General features: G+C 39.6%; 1 long non-coding RNA gene across 1 annotated transcript in view; it reads right to left on the bottom strand.

Annotated features, from left to right (window-relative positions):
- Positions 1-844: 844 nt before the first annotated feature.
- Positions 845-17,554, bottom strand: part of LOC129209591 (uncharacterized) — a 35,714-nt gene continuing 19,004 nt past the window's right edge. Inside the window, exons 2-3 of the long non-coding RNA XR_008578118.1 lie at positions 2,235-2,351; positions 845-904 (exon numbers count right to left, since the gene is read on the bottom strand). This is a non-coding gene — a long non-coding RNA (uncharacterized LOC129209591). The remainder of the gene's footprint in view (positions 905-2,234; positions 2,352-17,554) is intronic.

Here is a 17,554-nt window from a genome sequence, read left to right as displayed (position 1 = left end):
AGGAGAAGCTGAAGGGAAAAAAAAAACCAAACTTGCCTCTGCTCTTACTTCATTCCCACTGTTCCCATTTTCTCGATTTGTTCTTTCGCCTTGGTTTCTAACAGCCATCACAATTCACTGTATCTTGTCCCACTTTTCATACAAATCCTTAAAGGTTTCCTCCATGAAGCCCAGAAACAGAAATCCTTTTCGGCAAACAATGCTACCATCCACAAACAATTATTAGAGAGAATGACTCAGATAAAGCTTTCCTTCAGGTCTATAGTTGTTTTTTGGTTGCATTTGTGTGCTTTTCTGTTCACACATGATCTTAGCACTCAAATTCGCTTTTTATTGGATAAAAACAGTAAGAAATAGTTCCTTGAATTTTTAAGATTATTCAAGCCTTTGCTGTTGCACACTTAGGAAATCCAGAAAAAGGTAAGCCCAAAACTCACTGAAGACAAAGGAGAAGCTTCTGTTGCTGTCAAATCACCTTCACATCAAGCTCTGTTTAACCTGGCCTTCCTCCTATACAAGCACAATGTCCAAAGTGACTTGAATCCATGTCATGTTTGCGATAGACATTAAGCTCTCACTCATGAGATTTCATGGAAGTGACTTCTTTATTCCACAAATCTTTACGTGTATTATTTTCATTTGGGATTCTGCCAAATTCCAAAGCCCTGTCCACATTTTTTAACTAACTTAAAATATAAAAATAAACAAATGAAATTAGCTTTCACTGAATCCATGACCTGACAGTGTCTTCCACAAAGATGAGAGGCTAGGAAGTCCTTTTTAGTGTCTATCCATTGAAATAACTCTTTTCTTACCATTAAGTGTGTAAGAGTCCATGTATAAATTACTATCAGCAGCCTCAAAGTCCCAGCCTACCACAGCTTTATCAGTAGAGTGTAGTAGCCTGCAAGAAGAAAAAAAAATACTTTACCTTTGAGATTTCCTTTCTCATTCAGTCTCAAATAATAAAAGCAAACAAAAAACAAAAAAGATAAAATACTCCAGACTATTTTACACAGGCTTCAAGCAATACTATGAGTAAAGAGTCTCTAGAGAGATTAGGATGCTTATACTAATTGTGTTTAACGTTTTAACATTTTATAAATAAGCCATGGGGCAACTGAATCATCTTGTGAAATTATGGTGGTTAGGATATATTCCCAAAAGTACAAACATTTGAATTTGCTAAGTTCTTTACTTGTATTGCCTCGGGCACCAATAGATTTATCCTCTCCATGGCTAAAGTTGGGATTTCTCAAGATCGTGGAAAGCTCATGATGCCCTTCAAGAAACAGAAATCAACCTGCTTTTGCAAGGCAACTTGTCTAATGAAAAGAAAAACCCTACTTTTTTTTTTTTTTTTTTTTTTTGAGATTGTAGAGAGTAAGATCGGTCTTTCATAGTGATTAAATTGGGGTGAAAAGCCAGGTGAGAAAGGGAGGGGTTGCTAAGCACAAGTCTGTATTCACCTACAGGTTTGATTCACCTTTGCAGACAGAAATCCATTAGGTGGTACAGAGTTCCACCAAGGAACAGAATACTAACCAAGAGAAAAGATTAAAACAGAATTATGCAAACGAGAAAATATTTTCTTTGGGACTAGAAGATGTATCATCCAGCCACAGTAATAAGATGAAAACAAAGAACAGTAGCAAATAAGCACAAAGTTTATTATTACCCACAATTCATAGCCTGCGTCACAATGAGGAGAAAATGAGTTAAATAAGCAAAGACAAGATATATGGTGAATGGAGGACTCAGGAGAGGCACAGTTATGTCTTCATCGCCAATTTGGAGATCAAGAACTTCTGGTTCAGTGCCTAGGTTATTATCCCAGTAGGTCACTGCAAGAAAATTCCTGTAGGGCTGATTCCTCACTTCTCAAGCCAAACCAGGGACAATCACAAGAAGCCAAGAAATCTGCAATGTGGAATGCCACAGGCTTCTGAAGGTTGGCTGTCGGCTCAAGAAACAGGACAGAATGGCGAGTGACACTCTGAAATAAATAGAGCTTTTGTTTTCACTCCAAGGGGCCAAGAAATCACTCGTCGTTCAACTGTCATTTCAAGAAAGGATCCTCCAAAGAGGAGGCTCCTATTAGAAAGGGTGGAAATTTAAAATAAAGCAACAAGGCACCTCACTGCATTTATGAGCATGTCAATTCTTATGCAAAGCCCATTTGCTTGGTTTTACAAACCAGAGAAGGAAATGTGCTGTTTCCATGTTTCATTTACCTTGTTTAGAACATACAGCTTCATACTTGTCATAGACTTGGTATTAAGTACCCAACAGTGTAGATGATCTCTAAGGGATAACAGTTCCTCTACAAATGGTCTCAGAATGCATTTTAGCTGGAAGAGAACAAGAAACAGAAGTGGAGTCACAGATGGGGAACTGTATCTTTCGGAGTCATTGGTCCAAGCTGATTTGGAGTCAATTATTTTGTTATGTTGAGGCTCTGGCCACAATTCAGATCCTGAGCAAAGCTTGCCTATCCAACATCCTGCCTCTTACTGATTGCTGGAAAAGGATTTAGAAATAAAATGACCTAATAAAATGCTGAATGGAATAAGGGAGAAGTTAAATCTCTAGTAGAACTGAAAAATCTGTGGAAATTAAGACAATGGCTGAGGAATGTTTAAATACTCTTTGACCCCAATGCAAAGATAAATTATCAGTGAAGTAAGCTAGAACTTAGTCACAAGTAATAACAGAAATTTGAAACAAACTACAATTCCTGTAAAAATTAAACCAATAAAGGATTGTTTGTTGCAAACTATTGATGCAAAACTAAAAAGAATCAGGAGAGTTATATGTCCAATAAAGAGATGAAGAGATTCTTGACCAATACTGGTACGCTCCATAACTCATTACTGGTTAGACTAATTGATCTTACCAATTGACACAGGAACAACTTAGTCCAAAGGTAGAGCTGAGCAGTCAAACTCAAACCTGGGCTGCATCCAGTACCTTCTCTTGTCTCCAAGATGCAATCAGGCATCCCTGCACACTGTGGAAGCAGCACTCATTCAGGGCATGCTTCAGGATCCTCAATGTACTTCAAGGTTGCACATGAGTGCTCTGAAGGAATTCCTAGAAAATTGATCCATGAATACAAAGGGGCACCTAACCAAACTATCCACCTGTAAATGCCTCGCACCAGTCTGGTCAAAACATGATCCTGATACACACAGATCAGTGGTGGCAGACCTCAAGCTCAGTACAAACTCCTTGAAGAGAGTAACACTCGGTGTAACCTTCTTCTGAGCTTAAGCCACCGTTAACTGGTCAAGGAAGTTGAGCTGAGAAGCAGCTTTTACTTTGTTTTCCTACCATAGCAGGTAACTTCTCAAAATTACTTTGAAAGATGGCTTTTCCACATAATGCTGGACAGGTACGCCAATGGTCCTCCAGGAGTATGCAAAGGAAATTAAACAACTAATGTGTCTTAGTCCATTTGAATTTTGTGCAGAAATCTAACGCGCACTCAGATGCCTCTAAAACTGCCTTCAGGCCAGCACAGATCCACGTAGTGTGAAACAGTCACATTTCCCTGACACAAGCTAACAATTATCTAAGAAAAATCATGTACAATGGGAAGAAAAATGTTACTCCTACTTGGAGCATCATTACAATGCATGCTCCTCAGTGACTTGCCTCTGAAACTGGTCTTTTGCTGTCAGATATCAGAATACAACAACACTACCTTGTAATAACTGAAGGCTGTACCGTTTGCTGCACTTCTTTCATTCAAACAAAATGAATTTCAGTTAGATTTCAAAGCTTATAATGTAGTATTTTCCTTTTTGAAAGACTTCCTGCTATTTTCTGGTTTTGTGCTTCCTGTCCACAGTTTGAAATGAGTTTTCTTGAGCATCTCTGGTCTGTAGACAATGCTATAGATGAAGAGTTGCAGTAATTATATGTTTGGGTTGCAGAGGTTTGTACTGCAGGGGGAAAGTATTGTGGTAACACATGGGATGAAACATAGATGTGCCATATCCTGTTTTTTGTGAAGAGGAATACAGTGGGCTTTCTGGGCTGCAAGTGCACACTGCCAGCTCATGTTGAGCTTCTCATCCACCAACACCCCCAAATCCTTCTCCTTAGGGCTGCTCTCAATCTCCACCCAGCCTGTAGTCGTGCTTGGAATTGCCCTGACCCACGTGCAGGACCTTGCACTTGCCCTTGTTGAACTTCACGTGGTTTGCATCAGCCCACATCTCAAGCCTCTCAAGGTCCCTCTGGATGGCATCCCTTCCCTCCAGCATATCAGCTGCACCACACAGCTTGGTGTCATCGGCAAACTTGCTGAGGGTGCACTCGAGCCCGCTGTCCCTGTTGCCAACAAAGATGTTAAACGGCACCAGCCCCAATACCAACCCCTGAGGAACACCGCTCGTCACTGGTCTCGACTTGGACATGAAGTCATTGACCACAACTCTGAGTGCTACTGTTTGCAACCAACAAAAAACACCACCACCACCACCACACCAAAACAAACAAAAAAAAACCCCAACAAACCAAAAAAGCCACCTGAAATCTTAACTCTTTAAAGATGGAATAAACACTATTACAACAAGTACTACTCATATGGACTGGTATGAATGGCTGGAGAAAGACACGAAAAGAACAAAAGGTGTTTGGCTGGGTCAGCAGAGAGCAATGGAAGCAAATCCTGTTCCTAGACCTGTCTCAAAGCCTCCCTCCCTTCTTACCTTCCCACTACTGCTTGTTAAAGGTAACAACAATGGTAAAAAAACTTTCCGTAACAGACTTCCCTGCTTGCCCGGATTGGAAAAACATGCTGATCCTTAGAAAACAAATGCAACAGATACCACCAACCCACAAGTTTCTGCAGAAGTTAGTGGAGGAGGGGGAGCAATACCTAGCAAGTGTTGGATGGACCAGTACCCTTATTTATCAGGGTGACGTATAGCTATGGACAGTTCTAGACACCCTTATCAGAATCATTCTGTTAAGGAGCATACACAAAAAAGAGCTTCGGATCTCTTCCTCAGTGCTTTGAAAAGCAATTTTGCTATATTACCATTTATTTAAATGCACCCGGACACGCTGATAACAAATACACTGTGTACATTTTCAAATGAATGGCACAGCCAGACCATACATACCTAGATGATACGTCCATCTTAGGAAACGTGGTAAAGTACTGCTTTCTTATAGCATTTGATTTTTACAGACGTGGTCCCTGGCTGCTAAAATATTAATAAATGCCATAAATGATATTAAATCAGAACATTACTTGCTTTCTAAAGCTGTCCTTGTCAACGCTAGTGGTTTTTAACATTATAACAAATCTCTTTCTTCACCGACGTAAATGCCTTTCTAATTACACATGCCAGTATTTTCCCTGTTAAAATATATAGTTTAGGATGATTTTTTTTGCAAGGGTGCCTGAAAATAACCTCTCTTTTTCTGTTGTTTTTGGAGGAATGAGATGCTCTTTGCTAAGTGTTCATGAGAGAGCAGCAATTACTACCTATAGGGCTTTTTGTTCTCACTAACCCAAAATATCAATCTTCTGATGCAGCACAGATAAACTACTGCTGGGAGTCTATTTAAGTCTGATTTAAAAAAAGGAACTGGAAAAGGGAAAAACTGGGAAACCATGGCAGATTGCACTTTTACGGTACTTATAAGATGATCTTATCCTCACTGCAATATAGCCATTATATGGATTATGCTTGAAGCGGGGCAGCAAGGTCTGTTTCAGAGCTGCATTATCTAAAGTACCATAAAGCATTTTTCTCCTTTCATAACTGGTGATGAAAACTGTTGAAATTATTTTTTCTCTACACATGCACCTAGATAATGTGTCATTTATCTGCATTTACTTAATATTCCAAGAAGATGTTTAATGTAGTTTATTATATGATGAAGTTTTAATCTACATTGAATATTTTAATAAACCTACAGTCTTAAAACAGATCTGTGGGACAGACATATCAGCATTTAATCACACAGTAACCCACAAGTCTTTCTGTCTTAGCACACACAGAGAGAAATAGGGGCTAAGATGTAAGCAAGTATGTGTTATATATTAACAGCATCACTAAAATACAAAGCTGAGCTTTGTATTTGTAGCAGGCTCCAATTGCATCAGATACAGAAAAAGAATAACAGATGAACATGGAAATAAATGAAATAAATTATTCTAAATAGTATATGACTGGTACATTAACACTGCATTGATTTTTTTCATGCATTTATATTATTTTAAAAGTACATTGTAATAGCAGCTAAGAATATGGTTATTTCTAGCACTTGAACTGAATTAACTTTTTATGGTTTGTCCTGGTTTCAGCTGAGAGGGTTAATTTTCTTCATAGTAGCCCGTATGGGGCTATGTTTTGGATTTGTGCTGGAAACAGCGTTGATAATATAGAGAGGTTTTTGTTATGCGGACTTGTTGCTGAGCAGTGCCTACACAGAGCCAAGGCCTGTTCTGCTTCTCGCACTGCCCTGCCAGCGGGATGGCTGGGGGTGCCCAAGGAGTTGGGAGGGGACGCAGCCAGGACAGCTCACCCCAACTGACCAAAGGGGTATTCCATACCACATGACATCATGCTCAGTATAAAAGGGGGGCTAGTCAGGGAGGGGCGGCAGCAGCTCCAGGACACGCGGCTCGGGGATGGGTCTGAGTTGTACGGTCCTTGGGTGAGAAACTGCATTGTGTATCACCAGTTTTGTATATTCTGTTAAGTACTGTTTGTTTTGTTTTCTCCCCTCTCCCTTTGCTATCCCAGTAAACTGTCCTCATACCAACCCACGAGGTCTTGCCTTTTCCTTCCCATTCTCCTCCCCATCCCACTGGGCGGGGGGGAGAGGGAGGAAAGGGGAGGGGGCAGTGAGCAAGCGGCTGCGTGGTGCTCAGCTGCCGGCTGGGGCTAAACCACAACAGGTTATATATTAAAAATGTGAGACCAAATGCAAAAACCCTTACAGATTATAGCACTCAGTGAATGATGAGATTCACGGTATGGCCTGCTGGTACTAGCCAGTTTATGTTCTACAATGTTGAGACAAGAATGAGGTTGAGACAGAGGAATAAGGAATAGATATTCACAGCACCTCAACCAAGTCTCCAAAACCATACGAAAGCCATTTCAGGACACAGGTTCTGAGCATACCCTTTTGTATTCCAGCTTTGACGTGCCTTAGCTCCGCTGAAAACGTGGAACTATACATGAAAGCACTTCGCAGTCAGACTAAGACGAAGAGAGGGAGGGATGAACAATTAAGTGAAACTGTTCAGTATGTGGAGTGCTTTCTGGGCCAGTAGCATTCTGGTGCCTTCTTGAATTGACCTCCACAGTTTTCTGCTGGGCTGCTAGAGCCATACAACTCATCTGCAATCACGTTTTAGATAAGGGGAAACAAGGAGTGCTAAAATGGGATTTCTACATAAGAAGAGAAGTAATGACCGCAGAAGCATAGCCAGAAAGATATTTCCATCGATGACATGGATGAAGGGACAGAGTGTACCCTTCACAAGTTTGCTGATGATACAAAACTGTGAGGAGTGGGTGATACACCAGAAGACTATGCTGCCATTCAGTGAGACCTGGACAGGCTAGAGAGTTGGGTGGAGAGGAACCAAATGAAGTCCAACAGAGGTAAATGTAGCGTCCTCCACCTAGGGAGCTGACCTGCTGGAAAGCAGCTCTGCAGAGAAGGACCTGGGAGTCCTGGTGGACAACAAGCTCTCCACGAGCCAGCAATGTGCTCCTGTGGCCAAGAAGGCCAATAGTATCCTGGGGTGCATTAAGAGTGTTGCCAGCAGGTCAAGGAAGGTTATCTTCCCCCTCTACTCTGCCCTAGTGAGGCCACTTCTGGAACAGTGTGTCCAGTTCTGGGCTCCCCAGTTCAAGACAGACAGGGAACTACTGGAGAGAGTCCAACAGAGGGCTACAAAGATGATGAGGGGACTGGAGCATCTCTTGTATGAGGAAAGGCTGAGAGAGCTGGGGCTGTTTAGCCTGGAGAAGAGAAGGCTGAGAGGGGATCTCATCAATGCTTATAAATATCTAAAGGGCGGGTGTCAAGAGGATGGGGCCAGACTCTTTTCAGTGGTGTCCAGCAACAGGACAAGGGGCAATGGGCACAAACTGGAAAACAGGAAGGTTCATCTCAACATGAGGAAAAACTTCTTCATTGTGAGGGTGCAGAGCACTGGGACAGGCTGCCCAGAGTAGTTGTGGAGTCTCCTTCTCTGGAGATATTCAAAACCCACCTGGACACAATCCTGGGCAGCCTGCTCTAGGTGATCCTGCTTTAGTCATGGGGGTTGGACTAGATGATCTCCAGAGGTCCCTTCCAATCCCTACCGTTCTGTGATTCTGTGATTATCAGATGGCCTGTCAGTCACAATGTGCAGCATGATAGGACTGCATACAGGTAGGTATGTTAAAAAAACCAAAAAACCAAAACCCAAACAAACACATGCCATGACTACAATAACGTGCCAGTAAATGGCCTGAAGAGGAAAGTTCAAAACTAGAATGGACTGAGAAACCAGCACCGTTTCTTAGCACAACAGTTGCTCAATTGTTTCTGTTATACGCTTCTATGGATAAATAAAATACTTCATTTTCTGGTGTAGCCAAATTGATACATTACAGGAACACTGAAATATTTGTAAATAATTGCTGAAACAGAAATTTTATGGTAAAGTGAAGAGACAAGGAGATAATAATTAACGTGGAGTCAGTTACAGGGAGCAATGCAGAGGTAATCAAGCAGTAATATGACGTAACGTTCACTTTCTATTGCATACAGTCCGTATTGCTGTAATACTTTCACCTGATGAACCAAGGCATTCTCTCACTCTAATAGTTTGGTCATATTGTTTATTCTCTTGCTGGTTGAAAAACAAAACATCCACCCACTTCAACCTCTTCAAATTGTTTCAGGACAATCAAGTCCCTGAAAACCAGAAACAAGACTAGCATGTGGAGCATTACTAGAGATGCAGTAAGCGTTGAGTTTACTGATGGCTGATACCAGTCACACTTCATGAGCTGGAGAATACCAGACTGCCTCAAAAACCCTGTTCTCGCATGGAAACTAAAGCAAAATTATCAAAAGAAACTCTCCCGTGATCCATGATGCTTTCCCTCCTGACAGACCAGCCAATATTTTATTTTGAAACAGGGACAACTGCATTCAATGCTAACCCTTCTGCATCACAGAGAAATGTGGAGACCGTGCAAGAGAGTCAAGGGAATCTGTTCTTCTCCACTTGTATTCTAAACTAAGTTTTGTAGCCTAAGAATAAACCGAGGGAAAAGGACAATAACTTGCCAGATAAATTTACTGCTCATTAGCTGGAGTTTTTACAGACCCTTATACTTTATTCCCTGAAGAATACAGGCTCACATACACAGCCCAAAATATCTGCAGCTTCAGCCTCACAGAAGATGGAGAAGTCACCTAATCATACCTGGAAAGAACAAATGCCTTCGCCATCTAGTGCTATACGGAAAAAGAACAGAATGACATAAAAATAAATTCTGTGACTACTAACTGTTAAGTGCCATCTCCCCTCATTAAATCCAAACCTAGTTTGTCACAGTGGCCCATGCCAAGCACAAAAGCACCCAGTACAGCACAGCGAGCAGAGCTGCCTGCAGTCGACATGAGAAACCTGGCAAAAGGGAAAGGTTGAAATCATGTGGGTCCTCAACCACACTTCACTGATGGCTGAGGAGAGGCTTCTTTTGCAGCACACTGTCTGAAGTTCCTCCCTGAAAGCAGCCTCTCTCCAAAAAACTAAGCAAAACTTAGGCTTTTTGTTTAAAAAAAAAAAAAAAAAGAAAGAGCCAGATGAGAAGTGGGTTTGAGCACACTTCTGGTCAATACGTCTGTAGTTAATATGATCATATAGATGTGTATAGAAAAATTAAAACGTTCGTACTTTCTCTGCTGAAGGATTTACTGCTGCATTTCTGATCAGGAAAAGAAAATCATGGTTACCCAGTTACTGGAGACAAAGGTACTGCAATTGTCCCACTGCACAACAAAGAAAATTAGGCATATGGACTACAGGAAGGGAAAGTGGTCAGGGCATTTATCGGCATGTATGAACATCTCAGCCTCTACTATAAATTATTTTCCATAAAGCAACCACTGGAAGAGGGATAGTGCCTCTGCTGTTCCTCTTCAGATAAAGGCAAGAGGGTCAACCCCTGTCCCTTGACACTCACTCCTGGCTACTGTCACCGTCCCTCCTGACTGTACTTGGTAGGTAGGGCCCAACATGCTCTTCAACATGTCCTTCAAAACGCAGGTGGAAAGAGCAGGGTTTGTAACTCAAAGAACAGTCTTCACTTAAGTAATATCAAGAGGTGAGTGGGGTGTTAGGGATTGCAGAGGCTATGTAGAAAGGAGGTTTCTCTCCTCACTTATTTAATTTCACAGTTGAATTGAATTTCCTGATTAATTACAATATATTTGAAGGGAATGAACAACAGAGAAACCCTGTATGAAGCTCATTTTCGGATAACCATGTTACTTGACTCTAGCAATGCAACTCTGATTTTTTCAGTCTGCGTTGTACGTGGCAAACATGAACAACCAAAAGTCAAAACAGCCAGGTCCTCTCATACCATTTTTCCAGAGATACTCAAGTCTTTCACATAAATTTGAGCCATATGGAGATAACCTGGTAACGCATGAGCAACTATGTACTGTATTTATAGGCAGTTCTTGAACAATGAGATCCCAGAGATACTGTTATTATCTTTACTTTCCAATAACTTAGCTCCATTATTCATCCACTGCAAGTGGATCATTTTCGTTAATTCATTTGCATCACAAATCTAAACCTTTTCTAGTTAAAGCTTTCATATCACTTTTGCATGGTTCTAATATTTCCTAACACAAACCCAAACAAATTTGCCTAATGTTTTGAATTACAAAAGCAATATATTCAGTCTACAAATTTCAAATGAGGGTAGTTTTCAATGAACTGAGATAGGCATTTTAGAAATCTCTTCTTAAAGGATTTGCACATTTAAAAACACTTCACAGTCAAATCTAATGGCTCCTGTTTGCAAACAATAGTAGTGACACAATTTCATGCTGTATTAGATCCTGCCTTTGCAAGTACTTGCAGACTACCCCTTATACTATCGCTGTTACCCTTTGAGAGGGCCTCCTCCAGCAGAGAAAAGTATTTGATAACTCCAGCATAACTATTTTAAGTGAGTTACAAAACAGCAGTTAATTCTGTTTTGTAAACAAGAGGAAAATAGCATAATCAAGAATAAGATACTTATTTAGTAATAAATTACTAAGTATTTAGCTGCACATTCCTGTATTTCGCAGTACGTACCTTGCATAAAGTAGCACGTAAAGACAAATAATGAGCTCACAGGACACTGAAGATCTGAGCTGCAGAATATTGAACAAAGAGTAAACATGGGCCTTTGTTCTGCCGTGCTTTCGGCAAGGAGATAAAAACGTATCTGTTTCCCAGCATTCACTGGAAGAGAAAACCCCTCCATATGCTAACCTGTTCCAGAAGGGAGCTGCATTTAACTGCCCAAAGTGCCCCAAGCTGTCTCTGCTCCTCTGACTTGTCTTTTCCCGAGTCCTGAATTCTTACAGTAGGTTCACAAGAAAAAGCCTTTAAAACTGATGCCTCGGTTATCCCTATATCCAATAACAAGCGTACTTCCAAACCCCCAGGATTTAAAAGGAAGCATCACCGTTCTCTTGTAGCTATCCCAAATAAAACCTGTTAACGCTAAACTCGTAGCTCTGCCCAGAAGGTTATTTGTTACAACACTGAGGCTGCCGTGACAGAAGCGACTGACATTTCCATTACAACATATTTTTGCTAAGCTACACGACAGCAAAGTCACTGCTTAGAACATTAACCCAAAAGCCAGGAGAACTCAACAAATAGGTCAGATGCATTGTCACAAGTCAGGCAACGAGAAAGGGCAAAGCCTGGGCTTGCAAGGAAACACGACAAGGAGCTCACCCCTCTGAATTCCCAGCTCATTCACCTTCCAGCTCTCGTTTGTAAAAGCAGCCCCTCAGAATCGGGAGGAAGGAAGAACTGCAGATAGCATCTTCGAAGGCTAGGCTCTTTGCAGCAAGAGTCATAGACAAGAGGGTAGAAATCAGAGCTGAGTAGGTGAACGCTGCTGGGTTATAACACATAGATGCAACCCAAAAAGCGATGGATACAATGTTAGAACTTTTCAGAAAATTCCAATACATGCAGTTGTTTTCATCAAACTTACCTTGCAGCTACTGCATCTTAAATACGGTGGTACTAACAACCTGAGAGTGACAATGATTATCAGCCCGCTGAAACTAACTTCATTGATTTTCCCTGTCTAAACAAAGTGCAATGCAAAAAAGGTAATCAAACAAACAACCTTAACTGTGAAAACAAAATTGGATTTTTAAAATACTGTCATTTTTATTAATCTGAGGTGACATTACTTAGCTGAAGATTGCCCTTTCATTTACAATAAATGTTTTTTTTCAAGTTAACATTCCCTATTTGACTGAACAAAGAGTTATTTAAAAAAAAAAATCTGCTGTATTTCAGACAAAAGCTATTTTTTACCATGAAGTCATAAAACGCTGTGAAAGGAGTTTACAATGGGAGCATTGACATCCCCTTAAGAGCAGCAGCACCAGCTAAGGCAAATGTAATAGGGAAAAAATTTCAAAGATAAGAATCAAAGTGTTTTATCAAGGTTGTTCATCCTATTACAATCTCCACTTCTACAAAGCTTTTAATGTAGAAAGTCACCTGCTGGACAGAAAGCTGTTGGTAGGAATCTGTATATAAAAGCATTTTTCAATTACTGTCTGTGCCTGAAAGGCCAACAGGATTTCTTCCGTGGAATTTCTTTTTAATAAATTTTGGCTTAAATGATGGTTCTGAAGTAGGTTGAGCTTATTAATTTTTTTGTCCTCTCTGTTTTAACATTCAAAATTGTTTGGTCAAGTCATATTCTGTTCTCAAAAATATAGTCAAAGTAAAACCACTGAACTGTCATATCTTACCATAGGTTCACACTACTGAGGCTCAAATCAGAATCTGATTCTTGAGTCCCTGAGTGTTGCTGTTGGCTTGACCTTGGAGATACTGAAAATAAGCTAAATACAGCCAAGAGTACTTACATTTGAGCAGAAACACATTTTCAAATACGCAAAAATTTTCAAGAAGAAACATTTTAATGCACTGTCAGATTGATACAATAATTTTGATAATTCAAAATTATCTGAATAAATTAAAAATGTAACTATTGTCTCCCTCCAATTCCCTTTGAGTTCGCTGATACGTAGCATACTCTCACAAGAGTTAATGGTGTCGGGAAGACCCCGTGGACTGTTTTTTATGGAGATGTGGATACATTAGTTAAAAAACAGATTAAAATACTGCATGTTTCACGTCATTGAGTTATAGAACAGCTACTGAAATATTTCTGCAAAGAATTTCACTTTTCTTATTTGTAAAACAGAAGCAAAGTATTCCCGCAGATACCATTAAGAAACACCACGTAAATAGCATCATCTGTTTATGCATTTGGCTAGAGTCAGTTTCTCAGCGTGAGACAATGGTATTTAGAGAAATCTATGTATACAATGAAATGATCTCTTCACTCAGCTGTCCTGACAGATACATTCTGTGATTTAACCGGCCATGTCTTCCATTATAATGAGGCAAGGTTTCCAAATACAGTAGCTGCAAGATTTTAGAAACAGCTGAGACTGAAAAGGCCCAAGGAAGTGCAAAATACATTTGAAAGAAATAACCGGGCTTTCTAGACACTGCTAGGTATGCATGAAACGAAACAGAGGGGCCAAACATTTGTGCTTAACACAAATCCTTCAAAGTTAAATCTATGCAGGAGTGAAGACTGTAAAGCTTCTCTAGCAAAATATTAAAATTTTACTGAAAGCCCTTCACCCCTATGATTTGGTTATGAAAAGGGGGGTTCTTTTACCCATATAAATCAACAGTTTATAAATTCAGAAGCCTATAAAAGCACTGGTCCTTCGCTTATGTCAATACACACCTGAGCCAATGTGAACAGCCTGCAAGGGACTTAAAGAGGGAAAAAAATTTTGTTTGGATGATGAGACAATTTTTAGTCAAGGATATTAATCTCAAACTCCCCGATACTAAGTTGAGCATTTTTCTATTAAAACAATTGCTAAAAAGTGCAGTTTCAGTGTTCTATGCAAGGAAATATTTGATAAACTTTTTTTTTTTTCATTTTGCCAGGTGGGAAATTGAAATAATATATAAATTTCAAGCAGAATTATCCCAGCTTGAAATATTGCAGTTGGAATATTGGAAAATACTCTTTTTGAGTCAATATAACATTTTGCTTAAGCTATCAATACAGCCAGTGCGTTCCACGGGACCTGTCCAAAATATGCATCACCAGCTCGTTCGCGCTCTCAGCTGATACCCGTTGGTACTTACATCACGTGTATGATGCCAAAGAGCGCTGTGACTTCGTGAGAGGCCAGTGCATGCTTCCCAGATATTTAAGGGTTCTTTTCATGCTCTGGTTCTCATGGTTGCTTTTTAATCTGGTTTAAATCTTTGAGCATAGAGCAACAAGGAGTCCTGTGGGATTTGGCAAGAAGCATATCTGGATGTTATCGCATCAAGTGGCAGGTGACTGGCAGAAATTCCAGGATGTGAGTGTACAGTTACAGGCAGAGTGCCCAAACCATTGCAAATCCAAAGCAAAGATCAAATTTTCCAAAACCTCTACATACCATTATCTATTTTAAAAACACCCCATCCTCCAAGGAACTTGTATTCCCTGCCCAGTGTCCTCTAAAGCTTTCCCCAACATGGAACATTCTATGTAACATCTGATCCCTTCCAAGGGCACAGTAATACATAATGAAGGCGGCTTTAATTAAGATTTCCCCTTAGCAATGAACTAGCCAGGGACCAGCTGCACCACTCTTCGCTTTCCAGGATTTTTGCTGTGAGAAGGCCATGCCAGCCATCTCAAATTTAGGCCAAAGTAGAAAGAAGAGGCTTTAGGGAACTGGGCTGCATCCTGTATATGTTTGAAATATGTTTTTCCCTCATTCTGTACCAAAAAACTTTGTAGAATTTGCTGACTATATATTTTCTCACAAGAGCTATTTCAAAAATTCCAGTGAATTTATTCTCTCCTTCTGTTTTTGTTACCTTATTTCTTTCTTAACCCATTTTGCTCCATTTTTACTCCTTTTGACAAGAAAAGGAATCATGTAAACTGACAGACCTAACATACATCCACAAACTTCTATCATTTACCATAAAGCAAAAAAACGTTTATTATAGATTACAAAAACAAAGAACAAAAAATAACCACCTTAAAATAATTAATTGGTCCTGAAATTAATAAGCACAGAGTGAAACAGGCTAGCAGCATGTGCATCACAAAATCATTTCAATCACTTCACAGGAAAGGAAAAAACATGGGTGCACATAAGGGAGTAAATTTCAGTTCCTGATCGAGGACCGATCTGCAACTTGGTAACAGAATGCTGCGAGAAGTACAAGACCCCAAACAGGAAAAGAGAAGCTCCATGCTATTCTTTCTTTGGTTTTAATTTCAGTAAACAAAATTCTTAGTCCAAAGTTAGTTGTTCAAGATGACAGCTGATTACGACTCTATTACCAGAAGCAAATATTCCAAACAAAAGCAGCAGCAGCAACACAGCAGCAAAGCCCAGTCTCTAAATTTGCACCTGCACTTTTGTCCTTACAATCACTCATGACTGCCAAAAATACTGACAGTGTGCAGCAAAGCTCATATGCACGAACACACTGAGAAAGCACATGGACCATCGATGAGTTCTTTTCAAGCACAGCACATTTTAGCATGGATGTCTTGCAGGTGCACTTCACAAGATGAAAGTGTAAACATATGCAAGCATTTAATATCACACTTCATAGAGAAACTGTTTATAGTGATAAAATTAATCCTGTCTGCAAACGTCTGAAGATCACAAGAACAGACATACTTTGTTTGAACAAAGGTCCACAGTTGAGAAATACTATAAGAAACTAGGAAAATACAGAATGGCGCATCCTTCCAGCAGGATAGTATATCTGAAAGCAGAGGCAGGAATTATATCTGAAGATTGCATGTTCTTTAAAATACACAAAATGAGGCCTATTCATTACAGCATGATGTAATCAAATCCCATATTAGCCTATTCACATTTCAGATCTGCATCATACCCTCTGACAGAGAATTCCACAATTTAATCACATATTTATGAAACAAGTATTTCCTTTTATTGGTTCTGAAACTTCTGCACGATTATTTTATTCAGTACACCTTCATCCTTTTGTTATAAGAACTAATAAAAAATGCCACGTCTTCTACACTATTTGTCATTTATTAGACCTGTACCACAATCCTAGTCCTCTCTTTTCAAGTAGAGGGTATACAGCCATCTAATTGGTCCTCAGCAAGAAACTCTTCCATGCCTTTATTGTTCTTGGGTTTTGTAGCTCTTCTTGTTCCTTTGGGGACTTTTAACAGTCTTGTCTGTAATATTCAATGTAACAATGCAACCTAGATTTCAAGAAGATTGTACTAATCCTTTTCTTTTTCTTATTTTTCCCTGGATGTTTTGTAAAACCGTATTTTCCTCTTCAACTAGTGTTGAGGTGACAGTTTTATTGAACTAATCACAATAACGCTAAAGTCTCCCTCCTGAACAGTAACTACTAAGTAAAAATGCATACTTAAATACATGCATTCCTTTGCATTTACCAAAATTGAATTTCATCCGTCATTCAGCCTCATAAAAATCATGTTTTACCTCTTTAGAATCAGCTTTACTTTTGAGTATTCAAAAATATTTAATCAATCGATATCCTGTATTTCATCACTAATCACCCCTTTCCAAGGTTATTTAAGAGTATGCTGAATAGAATTGATATCTGAGCAGCCAGATGGAAAATCCTTCCTTTGAGATTAAGGTTCCCAAAGATTGGTGGCACCCTGACAGTGAAGGTACAAAGCTTGATTTGGGTGTTTTGACTTGGACTACAAGTCTTTCACTTTATGAAAATTTTATCCCACATGGGATTGTAAATGTTAGAGCTAGTGAAACAAGGGAAAAGTTTGCAAAACAAGTCACTTGAGCAGAACCAATTTTAATTTGGACTTTTTCTGATATATTAGTCATTGCATTTTTTTTTTTTTTTTTTTTTTTTTTTTTACACAGAATCTTTGCAAATATTGGGTTTTGGGTTATTAGTAGATTTTGTTGGTTTGTTTTCTAGAAGAAAAACATTTTCTTCCTGAAGAAGTTAACCTAGAAGTGCACAAGTTTCCTAGAAAATGTTATATAATCTAGTGATAGCAACCACAAACAATGACTTACAGGGACAACTCTACAGCTCAAATCACAAATTTCAAATATCCAAAGCATCCACTGAGCAGACACCATAGACTCTTTCCCCCTATGCTTGCAAAAGCAGTTAAAATGTTTTAAAGTTAACCATAACTGTTCTTCAAATAAAAGG

This window comes from Grus americana, chromosome 8, assembly GCF_028858705.1.
Source record: "Grus americana isolate bGruAme1 chromosome 8, bGruAme1.mat, whole genome shotgun sequence".
NCBI lineage: Eukaryota > Metazoa > Chordata > Aves > Gruiformes > Gruidae > Grus > Grus americana.
The sequence above is the reverse complement of the archived record's forward strand: the minus strand, read 5'-3'. Positions and strand labels throughout refer to the sequence as shown.